Source organism: Prionailurus viverrinus, chromosome C1 (assembly GCF_022837055.1).
Source record: "Prionailurus viverrinus isolate Anna chromosome C1, UM_Priviv_1.0, whole genome shotgun sequence".
NCBI lineage: Eukaryota > Metazoa > Chordata > Mammalia > Carnivora > Felidae > Prionailurus > Prionailurus viverrinus.
Window position 1 is genome coordinate 109,793,750 of NC_062568.1, and position 13,835 is coordinate 109,807,584.

The 13,835-nt window shown below is 50.0% G+C and overlaps 1 long non-coding RNA gene and 4 other non-coding genes across 5 annotated transcripts; 2 read left to right on the plus strand and 3 right to left on the minus strand.

Moving 5' to 3' along the window:
* Positions 1-298: 298 nt before the first annotated feature.
* On the minus strand, positions 299-370 carry TRNAH-GUG (transfer RNA histidin (anticodon GUG)). Its single transcript has one exon. It is a non-coding gene; the product is annotated as a tRNA-His (tRNA).
* Positions 371-903: 533 nt separating this feature from the next.
* On the plus strand, positions 904-977 carry TRNAN-GUU (transfer RNA asparagine (anticodon GUU)). The gene has a single exon. It is a non-coding gene; the product is annotated as a tRNA-Asn (tRNA).
* A 4,518-nt stretch (positions 978-5,495) lies between these two features.
* On the minus strand, positions 5,496-5,568 carry TRNAV-CAC (transfer RNA valine (anticodon CAC)). Its single transcript has one exon. It is a non-coding gene; the product is annotated as a tRNA-Val (tRNA).
* A 2,997-nt stretch (positions 5,569-8,565) lies between these two features.
* LOC125171573 (uncharacterized) lies at positions 8,566-13,581 on the plus strand. The gene is made up of 4 exons (XR_007154404.1): positions 8,566-8,695; positions 9,258-9,300; positions 12,831-12,944; positions 13,121-13,581. It is a non-coding gene; the product is annotated as an uncharacterized LOC125171573 (long non-coding RNA).
* TRNAN-GUU (transfer RNA asparagine (anticodon GUU)) lies at positions 12,726-12,799 on the minus strand. Its single transcript has one exon. It is a non-coding gene; the product is annotated as a tRNA-Asn (tRNA).
* Positions 13,582-13,835: the final 254 nt, after the last annotated feature.

Genomic DNA, 13,835 nt, shown 5'->3' on the forward strand with positions numbered 1-13,835 from the left:
ATGAGGCTCCTTGCTGGACAGGTAGAGGGCATCGAGGACTGTGCCATTTTGGAGCGGCGCTGGAGATGAGCCCTTTAGTTGATTTGACTTGAGGTCAGAGTCCAACGGAACGGAGAAGGTCGCCAGGTTAGTGCTGTGGCGAGTTTTCCTTTCCTTCCCTTCCCTTCGGGTGAAGACGTGGTGGCGCGGGGTGGCCAGCGGAAGGCACGGGGCCCTCTCTGTCCCCCAGGTAAGGGGCGCAGCCGGGGCAGGTTGAAACCCAAAGTAAAAAGAGAGGAACGGCGAGTGCTCCAGATACTGCCGTGACTCGGATTCGAACCGAGGTTGCTGCGGCCACAACGCAGAGTACTAACCACTATACGATCACGGCGCGCCACCAGCCCGATGACAAGCCCGGCCGGCGCTCGAGCACTTTTGCCGCAAAGTCATTCCAGTTTCCGCGCTGCTTTGTTCCCGGACAACTGCGGGCCGCCCTTGGATTCTCCTTCCCTTCTTCTCCATTCTGACACGCGAGGAAGAAAAACCATCAAAACCCATTTTCCTTGTCCCCGGATTGGGCTGGTGGCTCTGCACAGGCGCCCTAGGGAGTCTCCTGGTCCGCGTCCACGCCTCCCCCGCTTCTCTTTTCCCGCTTCTCTCTTGGCGTTTGCCCCTTTGGACCTCGCCCCACCCCGCCGGCTCTCCAGCTTCCCCCACAGCGACCGCAGGCGAGGGGAGCCGCAGCGGCCCCGCCGAAGGCCGGGTGAAGGCGGAACAAACGGGAAGAGCCGTCCGGGGAGCCCGGCGGCGTTCAGCTTCCCTCAGGCGCCGCTGGCCTCAGACAGAGGGCGGGTGGCTCCTCCTAGCGTTTGAGGGCCTTGTGTGCTCTCTATCGGGCTGTGGGCGGGGCCTCCTCTCCCGGAGGTCTCTGTGGCGCAATCGGTTAGCGCGTTCGGCTGTTAACCGAAAGGTTGGTGGTTCGAGCCCACCCAGGGACGCGGTAGCTCTTTTCTAGAACGTAGAAAGCGTTTGGCACTCGCGCACAGCCAGAGGACCTAAGGTCCTCACGGATGAGAGCGGGAGAGCTCTGGAGGAGAACCGGTCGCCGGGAATCCAGAAGTCCTCGAAAGAGTAGAACCCTCTGAATGCCTTCCAACAATGCAGTTTCTTCCACCCTTTGTTTGTGCTAGTATTTATTTAGTCCCTTCCTTAGATTCTTTACATTAAGTTGGTTCTAGAATTTTATGGTTACAAACACTGCTTTAGTCCTCATTCTTGTACACATCTTTGGTCACTTGTACCAACATTTCTACAGGGTAGAGTCCTAGAAGAGCCATTGCTCTAATAACATAGCGTTTACATGGTTTTTGTATGATCCGACTTCCCCGCCCCGTGGGCTTATCGGCTATCACTCTTTCTTTTGTTATTTCAGCTACTGCTTTGGGCTTCATAACATATACATCTGTAACTTGCCAGCTTCCCTCCAAGTGATCCCATGCCTCTTCCCATTACTCCCCTGCCCACCTTTAGGCTGCAGCTATCACGCGTTTCACTTTGCATGTTAGAAAGCCCAAAATCCATCGTTATCACTTTCGTTTCATCTGCTCCATGTTTTTTTCAGAGATTTAAACAATAATTTAAAAAGCATATGTGTGTGGGTGCACATATATGTATATATACGTATACATGTGTGCGTATGTGTGTATATATATGTATGTGTGTGTATATGTAATATATTCATGTGTGTGTGTGTGTATATATATATATATATATATATATATATATATAAATTTTTCCCCATGCGGTTACCATTCTGTTGTCCTTTATCCGTTTGGCTACATGCAGATTCCCATCTGGTATCAGTGTCCTTCCTGGAGGATTTAACATTTCTTGTGGTGTGGGTCTGCTGGTGATGTAGTCTTTCAGCATTTGTATGTCTTCCAATGTCATTCACCTTCATTTCTGAAAGCCTTTTTTGGAGGGGAGGCATAGAATTCCACCTTGACTTTGATGCTGCTCCATTGCCTTCTCACTTGCACCGCTTCCGGGGAGAAAACTGACATCACGTTTACTTTTGTGTTCTGTACCTACCATGTCTTTTTCCTCTGGGTGCTTCTGCACAGTTGTTTTTGTTTTTGCTTTCTTTTTCCATGGATTTGAGCAATACAATTATGATGTGACTAGATACGGTTTTCTTCCTGTCTCTTGTGCTCATTCGTCACGTTCATTCGGCTCCTTGGATCGGTGGGTTTACAATCATTATAATGATTGGAAGTCCTTCTGTTGTTGTCCCCTCAAAAATTGCTTCTCTACCCCCAGTCCCAGTCTTTTCAGGAACTCTGATCACTCATATCTTTTAAAGTTGCCCTACCATTCCCTGACAGCGCTTTACTTCCTGGAGCAGACGTTGCATGTGTTTCTCACCCTCACCAATATCTCCTCAAGGTCCCCACACCTCCTCTGAACCTGTTGCCCACAGCTACTCTATATGATGTCTCAATATGTGCAGCAGCATTATATTAAAGGTGTTTTGTTTTTTCTCTCTTATTTAGAAAAGTTCTAGGCTAAGATGATACATTAATTAACTCAGTTTAATATCATTGGAAGAACGTAAAGATAACAGTAGGTCTTAAAATTGCAAATTGACTCGACACATAATGGAGAAATGCACGTGGACTATAAAAATATAAAATACCTAAAAACCTTTACCCCAAAATATTGTAAGAATAATTAAGTCACTATGAGTTCCAGACTTCTAAGACTTACTCTCCATTTACAAATCTTATAGGATCTCTTTAATGTACTGAAACACATAATTTCATATTGTATAAACTCCTTAAATACTATTGGAATTGAAGTGCGCTTATTGGGCCAGTAAAACCAATATAGGAAATTTAGGTGGCTAAGTGTCACCAGGAATTTGAAGAGAAAATAAATCCAAGACCTGTATAAACTAGAATATATCTACCAATATTTTCTATATTATTAGAAAACCTGGAAGACAACATAAAACAGTTTTTAGGCCACAACTATTAAACCAGTCGGATGCACACAAAATGTCCTCTTTAGAAATATGACATGATATAAACATGTTCTATGCCATTATATGTAAATTATTAAAATCCTTTAAAGTGTTTAAACGTATTCGAGATTCATCCTTACTATCCACTTGATGTTTTCCCCTTGTACCTGAGTGCACGGAGAGCAATTTATCTACATCTAAACAGGGCTTTTTGTTTGTCTGTTTTCCCGGGTTACAGATTCAGCAAGAAAGGAAGTAGGAGGGGTGCCTGGCTGGCTCAATCCGTAGAGCATGGGACTCTTGATGTTTAAAAAAAAAGAAAGAAAAGAGAAGGAAGGAAGGGCGGAGGCAGAGAAAGAAAAGGGTGAGGGGGACAAAACCCCATCAATAGCGTCCTTGCACGCCCCCCTTGGGTCCTGGAAATAGAAGCTCAGTCACTACCCCACTTGGGGAAGGGGCTCAACTGAAGACACACCACAAATCAGGTTGCCTGTGTCTGCTTGGACTCAGAGTGGAGCCAGGACAAGCTCAAGGACAGGACGAGATGAGACCAAGCACCATTATCACAGGGCAGCCACCTACCTGACAGTGCCAAGGCAGACAATCCTGGAAAGCTCTTGAAAACTTCCCCTTCCCCTTGAAGATTTTCCCACCCGCTCCCCCTCATCCTCCCACCTTCTGTTGGGCCAGGACCCTTGAAGATCCCTGCAGGGCAGGAGAGCCTGGAGGGCAGGAGGATCCAGGGGGCAGCAGCTGCACTTCCCTGAAGGGTCTCTCCCCGGGTGGCGGGTTCTAGAGCTCAGGCTCACCCTAGATCCATTGCCCACCAAAGCCACCAGGAGGAGTCCAGAGGGCAGCCGGTGCTGGGGGCACGACAACCTGGACGTGTTCCTACAAGCACAGGGCACGCCTGGCCTGCCCTCTCCAGGAGAGCCGAAGAACCGCCTGCCTGCCTGAAGCTTCTCTACAGCCTGAAGGGAACAGGTGTCTGCTTCCTGAAGGAACAGGAGGGCTCTCCTCCAGAGGACAAAGCCCTCCCCTGGCCCTGGAGGAAAGGTCCTGCAGAGGCTGGTTCTGCGCGACACTGCCCAAGGCAAAGGAGCAACCGCGGACCAAACAATCATCTGGAGATGACTGCACAAGTCCTGTCTGTAAATGTGGAGCGAGAATGGGAAAGCAAATGTGGGGAAATGTTAACTGGTGCACCTGGGTGAGGGATATAGGATGTGACCATTCTGGCAAGTGTTTTGGTATGTTTCAAAGTTTGTTTGTTTGAAAGGAGTGACAAAGTCAAGTCCCAGGTTCTCTTTAGAGGAAAACGCTTGAAGTGACACCTTGGGTTTCTGAGGTGAATGGAAGGGAGCCGCTGGCCTGGCTTCTCATCCCAGCTCTCCTCTCCCAGCCTGGCCATTACAAGGACCCGGACTCCTGACCTCCCGTATTTTAGGGGCTCAGTGCACAGCCACTTCTGCAAGCGTCCCTGGGTGCACACCAGACTTTGGGGGATGAAAAGGCAAATCCTAAGTATGGAGACAGCGCCACGAAGTCTCCTGGATTGGAATCGACCCTGAGCAGTAGCGGTGAAAAATCCAAATCCCATCCCACCGATCCGATCCCGGGGGAATCCACCCACACAGGATCCCTGCTTCGGCCCCTGCAGGTGAAAACCCTGAAAGTCAAGGTGACATTTCCCAGGCGGACAGAGCACAAGCGGAGGCGATTCCCAGCGGCGCAGCCGCACAAGGCTCCCAGCCCTTGCCCTGCTGCTCACCACCTCTTCCAGCCTCAGCGACCCCTTGGGCCCTGACCACAAGGTGACTGGCCTGTGCCACACTCTAGTCCAGCTGGAGCCGTGTGTGTTGCCGAGCCAAGGCCGTGCTCTCTTTCTGAGCCTCGTTTGCTGATGGGTAAGGTGCGGACTCGGCTCTCAGCGGGGGGGGGGAGGGGGGGGGGCGGGCGGAGTCCCTCTACTTGGCGACTTCCGAAGTAGCTCCAGAGCTGTCCTGATGAGGGCACGGGGACGGGCTCCTTTGGTGTCCCCATGGGCTCATTAGGTGGAGCCTGAAACTCCTCACCTACGCGTCTTTGGCTCGGGTCCCAGGTGCAGCTGGTTTGTGTTCTTTGCGTTCTGTCAGGCAAATAAATACACCTGTTGCGCAAGCGTGCCGCCCAGGGAAGAACGTGCTGCTTTTCAGAGCCACGGTCGCTGTGAGCCCGTGGGGCAGACGGAGGCGCCAGATGAGCAGGCCAGCGGATGCGTGGAAGTAGAGGTAACCTGAAGTGGGCCTCGTCCTGCGTGCCCTTGTTGGAGTGACTGAGTGGGTGTGGCCCGCTCTCCAAGGTGACTGGGAGCAGACACACAGCGGCCAGGCCTGGTGGTCGAGTGCTGAGAAGGCTTTCAGGTGGCGGTGGGACTCCGGCCCTCGTTCTTTTTGCGTTTTAAAGGACAATTGATGGGGGGGTTGGGGGGGGGGGGGTAGTGGTAAAAGGAAGCTGTTTCCGCCCGGTTTCGAACCGGGGACCTTTCGCGTGTGAGGCGAACGTGATAACCACTACACTACGGAAACGAGGCAGGCGGCCTGGTCTCCGGCTCTAACCCCCAAAAGCGGCATTTCGGCCACAACTATCGGGCTCGCCGACTTCGCTCGAACCGCCCAAGGCCCTGGAAACAGCCGCGCCCCTGCGAGCGAGGAGCCCGCGCCCGGCAAGCGGCCCCGGCAAAGGACCCCGCGCCGCCCCGCCCCCGAGGACGGGACCCTAGCGCCCTCAGCAGCCTGGCCTCGGGAATCGCACCGAACGCAGGGTGTCCGCCTCTAGGACGAGGGGCCCCGGGGCAGACGTCGGGTGCGCGCTCTTCCTCCGCCAGCCCGTTGGCTCTGCGCTGCCCCGCGGCCCTCCCGGCAGAGCGGAGTCTCTTTGGTGTGCTCTGGGCGAAGGGGGTCCCTCGGGCTCCTGCCTGCGCTGCTTTAAAGCCACTGACAGGAGGTCCGCGGCCAACACGCTCCAGTGAAATCTCGGTCACGGACCAGAGGGATGAAAAGGAAGAGCCAGAAACCGACTTGAGTGGCACCGAGCGGAAGAGTGGCAGAGCCACGACTGGGGAGGGAAGGTCTCTTCCTACCTGGCGTTTTGAGTGATTCTTGGGTGGGCTGCCTTGGAGTCTCCCGAATAGGCTGGTGGTGAGACTCGGTGTGACCACAGCCACCTTCAGGGGGGCCTTCAGCATTGGGAACAAAGTGAAGACGAAAAGCCTAGAAAAATAGGTATTTTTAAAGCGGTTTCCTCTCTCCCTCCCGCATCGGAGTGTGTACGGTATTACTGCGTGATCTTGATTGCACTGTAATTTAGCACAACGCCTTTCCTAATATTTGGCAGTTTCTCATACAGTGAAAAACCTGACCTGCCCCGTTACCTAGGAATATTGCTATTCACTCCCCCAGAAAAATGAATGCCAACATCCAAAGAGGCTTCTACACCAACGTTCGTGCAACATCATTCATACTAGGCAAAACCGGATACAACCCAGATGCCCGTCAACAGAGGTGATACACAAAGCCTTGTATATGTTTAGAATGGATTAAGTACTCTGTAGTAAAAACATCCAAACTATGGTTTAGGCGGTAACACGGATAAGCCCCTCCCATAGTTATATGTACCTATCTGATACTCCTGGGTGATTCCATTTCCAGGAAGTATCAGCAGAGAAGAGTGGTTCCCTCTTTGAAATAATTTGCCGGGAAACTTCCCGGGTTGAATGGATATGTTGCATATATTAGTCTGGCTGTTAGTACAAGCATTTACACGTTTATCACATTATTGCACTGTATACTTGGAATATCTTAACTCCACTTACCCTCATTTTTGAGTTATTGGCATTAATTTTATTTCAAAATACATTTTATCTATTTTATTTATTTTTGACAGAGACAGTGACAGTGCGTGAGCAGGGGAGGGGCAGAGAGATGGAAACACAGAATCCGAGGCAGGCTCCAGGCTCTGAGGTGTCAGCACAGAGCCCAACGTGGGGCTCAAACTCGGGAACTATGACATCATGACCAGAGCCAAAGTGGGACGCTTGACCAACTGAGCCACCCAGGCGCCCCCAACATATATTTTAAAAACATAGGCATTATTACCATTGCTCAGAGAGTCATATTTAATTGACTTAGCCACACATTTTACCTACTCATTGCTTCCTTCCTTCCTTCCTTCCTTCCTTCCTTCCTTCCTTCCTTCCTTTTGCACAGTTCCCCTGTGACCTGTGCAGTTACTTCTGCCTGAAGAGTTACCTTTTGGACTTTGCATTTCTTTTTCGTTAGCTTATGTGGAAAGGTCTTCACTTCACTCACCCTTGAAAGATACTGGGTCGGGGACAGCATGTGGTGGCTGGAAATCATACTGCTCTGGCCCTTCATTGAGGTCTTCTTTTTCATGTTTTTGCTGAGATTTCAGCTCCCAATCTTTGGACGATGTCATAGGAGTGTCCCCTCCTCCCCACACCCCAATCTGGGTGCTGCTGTGATTGTTTTCAGCTGCCCTTGGTTGTTCAGCAGTTTAGGGGTGTGACCTTCTTGTCCTTACCTGGCTTGCAGTGCACCGAACTTCTTGCACATGTGGTTGGAGAGACCATCATGATTTTTCTTTGATTCTCCATGATATAGCTTCTGCCCCACTTTCTGGTCCTCCAACCCCTGAGACTTTAATTACACACGTGTTAGGACTTCATGACATGGCTCATTATCTTTGTTACGCTCTTAATATTTCTTCCTTTTGGCTCTGTATGCTTCAGTCTGCAGAGTTTCTTTCTACTTACACATTTCGAGGTTAATACTCTCTCTACCATTGAGTCCAAGCTGCAGTTAAACTGACCTGCTGACTTTTTTAAAATGCCAACTATTACATATATTTAATTTTCATGTGATTTTAAAACTAGATTCTATTTCTCTGATGAAATATTTTATCTTGTCATCTATTTTCTGAACAGCTGAATCATACCACTTTACCTTTTTTTTTCCCCTAACTTTTAAGTAATATATTTTTTCAAGTTTCAATTTATTTGTTTTGAGAGAGAGAGAGCGAGACAGAACAAGCTCGGGGCAGAGGAAGAGGAAGAGGAAGAGGGAGAGAATCCCAAGCAGGTTCTGCCCCATAGATCTCACCAACCTTAAGATCATGAGCTGAGCCTGAGCCAAAATCAAGGCAGATGCTTAACCGATCGAGCTACGCAAGTGCCCCTGATTTTTAAGTAATTTAAAGAAATTTTATTCAAGTGACCTGTACACCCAACGTGGGGCTCAAACTCACAACCCAGAGAGACCAAGAGTCACGTGCTCTACCCACCGAGCCAGCCAGGCTCCCCTAAAACCTACCGCTTTGAGTTCTTATCTGAGAACTCAAGATCTCAAGAGGCAATTTCTACGGTTTGCCTTCTTTCTCTTGCTTCTCTTCCTTTACAATCCTAGAATATTGTGATTGAATGATGAACCCGTGGTGTGAAGGACAGCCAGGTTGGAGATGTTGTTTCTCTGAAGATCATTCACCTTCTCCCCCAGCAGGCAGCAGAGGGGCGCATCACCTCTAATCCTTGACGAAGCTGATTTGCAGCTGGTTCGCCCTCAGGGAAAGCCTCAATCTACAGCTAGTTTGCTCACACTGCTGTGCTGCAGACGTCCGGGGCTCCTACCTGCGACCTTGGTATGTTTCCTTGGGCCCTTCCTCTTCCATGAATCCTGAGCTTCAGTTTTTATCCCCTAAGCACCACGGTAGTGCTGCAAGTTCCACTCTCTTTCAGCCACACTCTGCTGGCCTTCCAAGCCCCTTCGATGCACATAGCTTAATTTGCAAATGTATTGTGGGGCTCTTCTGTACCAAGCACCCAGCTCACTTAACCCATTCCAGGATCTTGGCTGCTCAAATCTGAATCCTTGGACAGTTCCATATGTCCTTCCTCTTCCCCCCCCCCCCCACCCCCTGGCCCCCCAACTTCTCTGTCCAGACCTATGAGATCACTTAACATGTTGTTTTCTCTGACTCTTAGTAGCTTCCCTCTCTCCAGTTTCTCAGTCTCCTGTTCCTGCCAAGAACTGGCAAATGCCCTGAGGGGATAACGCAGAAAATTAGTCTCATTCCATTGAGTTTCTCTTCTCTCTCATCTCTCCCCTTGAGCTGAAGGACTGGTGGGTCCTATCTGCATTGATAGTTCTCCAAATCTTCAAGCAGAATTCCTTCCATTCAAACTTCATTCATTTCTTTTCAGGGCGAATGCTGTTCTGCCACAAATACTCCATGATCACTGAAAGGTGAAATCTACAATTTCCAGATAAATCACATTTTCTTCCTCCTTTTTTTTCTTAAAATAAGGTGTGGGGGGGTCACTGGTGCATAGCTGAAGTTTTCTTTTAATACCCCCCGGGTAAGTCTGACTGGATATCAAAAGCTCTTGCTAGAAGCACGAGCAAAAGATTGTCTACCTGGAGCTGAACACTCATCACGCCTGTCCAAGGTCCGAGAATTTGATCAAGTTGGATCCAGTTCCCTGCTGCACTGTCCTGTCAGTTAACTCACCATGGAAATTATCGAGCGACCAGTTTTCCAGGTGCTGGTCACTGATACAGAGGCGGAGAGCCCATGGGAACCATTTAACACTCCTCATTCATTCTGGGGAATGCTGAAAGTCATCAGTGGTGCAGTTAGAAGTGAAAACGGAAGTCTTAGTTACAATGATACTGGCAGTTTTCTCCGAGCGAGCATCACCGTGTGAGCAGCACGCAGTTCCTCGGTGTTGTACCGAGCATAACCTATCTAGTCCCCATAACAACCCCGAGACGGTGTAGGTTATCAGCACCCCTGCTTGCAGGTGAGGACACTCAGGCACTGAAAGGCTGGTCTGACTCTCCAAGGGGCCCAGCCCTGTGACGGGGAGGGCCAGCACTCAGGGCCAGGCAGTTTGCCTCCAGAGCCCTCGTGTTTGGCCAGCCTGCCAGGGCGCACTGAGAAGCCTTCACCAAGATTTGCCGTCCCCTCCTGGCTCAGCCTCCCTGATGTTGAAAAGAAAGAGAAGGTTAAAAGTAAGGCCTACTTAACACTGGCAACTAATGGACGGAATGAAGAAGAGAAAAGAACAAAACGATTTAGTCCTCCCCAGAAACAGACTCCATGGCTCCCGGGATGATGCAATCACATCTCCCAACCGAAGTATTTACTAAATCTTGATTCTTTTTAATGGTCTGAACAAGGAAGTTTCCTAGAGAGGCTCCCCAAAACAAACAAAAACAAAAACAAAAGAAAACAAATCCCATCAAGTGTGCCTTTTATGTTCAAAGTGTGGAGCAGACAGCTGAGGCCCTCCCTCCTACTTAATGCCTCAGGGCAGGAGGGAGTGCGCCTGCAGTGACAAGGGGGACAGAGGAGATCGCATAAAAATGAGACAAAAATCATGCTTCTCAAAGCTCATTAAGGAACACAGCACTTTCATAGTTGGCCACAGCCATGTACCTTTATCACCGATTACCGAAGAGTTTCCATACTTTGATTTACAGCTTCTACTTAGTAAATTTCTTTTTAGACTCAATTGTATATCGGCGTCATAACGGAAACACCACTAGGAATAGCCACAGGCAGGATGTAACTAGAACGTAAAAGGAGATAGTAGTGTTGTGGCAGTCAATGAGGGAGGTAATGAGCGGAGCCCAGGAGCCTCCCTCCACAAGCCTTCCCTTGAGGCATGGGCACAGGCAGCCTTCAGAGGAGCCCAGAGCCACGCTGGGGCTGGGTGATCAGTGCATGAAAACCCTGGCCAACCAGGACGTGGAATGGTTCTTCGTTACCAGCCAAGGGAAAACCTGACAGTCCTCCTCTCGATGATCGCAGCTCAGGGGAAGCGGAGACATCAGTACACACACAGGAGCTGCTGGTGCTAGGGACGGACGAAGTGGACTAAAATGAATCTAATGCTGAGCGAGATTTCAGGGCCTTGAAAGAAAAAAGTCTTATGTGTAAGGGGTTCAGGAAGATTGCAGTGTGGGAAAGGTAATGAAGAACACCACATTGATAGGTTGGGAAATAAACTGGGACTGTGATTTGGTACTGCTCCCGTGGAAGGCAAGTTTGCAGGACTTCCCCAAATTAGCAGCAAATGAACACTATACTACAGTCATTGCACTTCCAGTTCTGTACGCTGTAGAAATACCTGCACAAGTGGCCAAAAATATGTGTACAGGAATTCGTAATCATAAAACCATAAAACCAACTCAATTTCAAAAGCAATATGGAAGAGGTTAAATAAGTATCACACATACTGTGGAAGAAATGCCTCTGTCAAACAAATGCAGAGGACAATGATGATGAGGATCCACTGATCACAACATTATTGATAGAGGAATGCCCAAATCCAGGCACTCCCTGGGGACGGGACACCATGGTTGGCCTCCTACTCCCCATGAAAAAGAACCGAGGCACATCAACACCAAAGGCTGGCGAAGATGGGGGAACAACAGGAGCTCTCACTTGCTGCTTGGTGAGAACGCAAAATGGTACAGCCACCGTGGAAGGCAGTCTGGCAATTTCTCACAAAACTAAAAATGTTCTTAATATAGCAGCCAGCGTCCGGGCTCCCTGTTAGCCAGACAAGTTGAAAAGTTATGCCCACACAGAAACCCGCACACGGATGCCAAGGCAGCTGTACTCACAATTGCCAAAACTTAGAAGCAACCAAGATGTCCCTTACAGGTGGAGGGATAAAGGAACTGTGACACACACACACACACACACACACACACACACGCACACACACACACACACACACACACACACACTATGAAGTAGTATTTCAGCACTAAAAGGAAATGAGCTGCCAATCCACCAAAGGACATCGAGGAATCTTAAGTGCGTATTAGTAAGTGAAACAAGCCGATCTGAAAAGGCTACATACTGTGTGATTCCAACTACACGACCTTCTGGAAAAGGCAAAACTATGGAAACGGGAAAAGGATTCGTGGTTGCCAGAAAGGGGGCGCAGAGGATGTTTGGGCTAGTGAAACTACTTTGTGTGATACTTATAACGGTGGACACATTTCCGGATACGTTTGTCCAAACCCACCCTGCAAGAGTGAACCCTAATGTAAACTATGGACTTTGGATAGATTCCTGAATTGTCACAAAGGCACAAAGGCACTGCAGTGGGGGGTGTTGACAACCAGGCAGGCTATTTGTGTGTGTGTGAAGGGGTGGGGGGGAGCGCAGGAAGGGTCTGGGCAATCTCTGTCCCTTCCCCTCAGCTTTGCTGTGAACCTAAAATGCTCTAAAAAATGAATTAGCATTTTTTTTTCAAAAAAAATGTCAGTCCCCGGACCAATTTCCCCAAGGCAAGCAGTTTGAACAATGAAGGCAATCATGTTTAGAAATTAAAAAAAAAAAAAAAAAAAAAAGATGGGAGTCACAAAAAGTTTCACTTACTCATCCAATCTTTCAGGGCGGACTACAGAGTTTTACCACACTAGGTAGAACCCGGGTTCTTCTATCTGTTTGAGAAGTTGGCGTTGTAGAGGTATGAAGCTCATAGGCCAGCAGATACCGTCAGAGAATGAGGTTGGGACGTGGGGGGTGGCTCTGAACGGTTAGGTGGCTAGGGCCCAGAATCCAGTAATGTGTACTTTATGTGAGGAAATGTGCAGGTGCTAACTAAACAGCAGGAAACACGCGGAACTGAGCCAAAAGTGAACCAGCCCGTCCCTGGGTGGGCTCGAACCACCAACCTTTCGGTTAACAGCCGAACGCGCTAACCGATTGCGCCACAGAGACACAGCGCTCCACCCTTCCCCTGCCTCCTTAGGTAGTAAGTACCTGCTAACCTCGGGGACGTGCCGCACTCTAGACAAGGAAACAAGTTCCAAAGCCTCGGAAAACCGGAGAGGAGTTGACAAAGCGTGTTCATCGCGTGAAAACCGTGAGTGAGAGATTCCGAAGACAAAAGGGCAGTCCAGCGGCCCCACTCTGCCTTGCTCCCCACCCGCCTGAAATGCTAGCTAGCGTCCCCGGGGCCGAGGCGAGTCGGGCCCGAGGGAAGCTGCACGTCCCGGTGGGCTCGCCTGGTGACGCTTCCCCCTTCTTTGCCTTCATCAGACCACCCTTCATCGGCACTCGTCCCCTAACCCAGGACGAATGTGAGGCCTGGAGGAAGTAGCAAGGGCATAATTGGTCAGAAGGAGAGCCCACCATTCGGAGATACCTTCGAGGCTGGTGGGGTGCTTCCACTTCCTTCGGGTTCCTCTGCCCGGCAGGGAGGTTCCACGACGGCAGGGGTCGGGTGGATGGTCGTTCTAATGTCCCCACACCAAGAACAGGGTCAGACATTCACCGGGACGCTCCCCTGGGACTTGTAAATTACTTGGTCGTCTTTAGCTTTTAGGCCCTTGAGGAACTGAAGAACCCCGAGAATGGAAATAGTGAAAAGCTTTTCAAAGCGGAAACTTGTTTTTCAAACTTATCCATCCAGTTAATTGAGCAGCATCCGCAGCGGCGGCAACGGGAAAGACGAACCGCGCGCCACCCGCCGGTCGAGCTTCCGGCGCTCAGCTCGGCTCCGCTGCGTAAGTGCTCAGTGCGGTGGGTGGGGGGTCGGCGTGGGCCGGGGGCCCACAGCAGGTGGAGGGAAAAGGGAGCCGCAAAGAGGAGGCAGGGAAGCTGCGGAGGCGCGTACTGGGTCAACAAGACCTCCTCGGCGGCCTGGCAGCCGTAAGGGGCCAGATCCCGGAGAGATGAGAATGGGTCTTGTATCGTAGTTGAAGGAGAAGGAAGGGAAAAGAACGGGAAAGAACGAAAAGGGTGTTAGACTTGT